The following is a 710-nucleotide window of genomic DNA, read 5'->3' on the forward strand; positions in this document are numbered from 1 at the left end:
AAACAATAATTCTGATTAAATTTTGAGATCTATAAATCTTCCCTAAGGAGTCCCCAAATCCTTCCTTCATAAGGTTCTCTAGGTATTACTTCTGTATTTGTGTACATGTATTCATAGGAAAGAGAAAGGAGAAGGAAAAGGAAGAGAAGACAGGGGTTATGGAAGACAGGAAAGGGAAAAAGCAGCGGAATTGAGGACTGCTGAGAAAATAATCTGAGCACAGCCTTTGCACATCTTAGGAAACTATTTGTATTTTATTTCCACCATTTGCATAAATGTCCTCAAGATAATTCAGAATGTTCTTTCAGGTGTTACTAATGTTAGTTCACACTAAAATAAAAAGTAGTATTAAAAATCACACAGAGAACAAAAGGTATTAAAATGTCTACCTATTCAAAAAGTCCAAACAATAAGTCTTTTATTTTCTTCTTTGTACCCACTTTTATTTACCCAGCAAGTAAAATGTAGTTAATTTCAAAGATAAAATTTCCTACATAAGATTATCTTATCTTCATCCTCCAGTCAATAGCCCTCGGAAGTGCATGCTGGTTTTTTACTTTAAGCTTGAGGGAAAGTCTAAGGTTATGTTAACTGTACAAAGTTGACATTCTCCATATTGTACACTTGGGGAACTGTATGTTTTCAAACTATTGCTCATTGTTCTCCTTTCAGCAATTTTTGAACATCAAGCAAAAACTTATAATGCTTTA

This window comes from Theropithecus gelada, chromosome 9 (genome assembly GCF_003255815.1).
Source record: "Theropithecus gelada isolate Dixy chromosome 9, Tgel_1.0, whole genome shotgun sequence".
Lineage (NCBI taxonomy): Eukaryota > Metazoa > Chordata > Mammalia > Primates > Cercopithecidae > Theropithecus > Theropithecus gelada.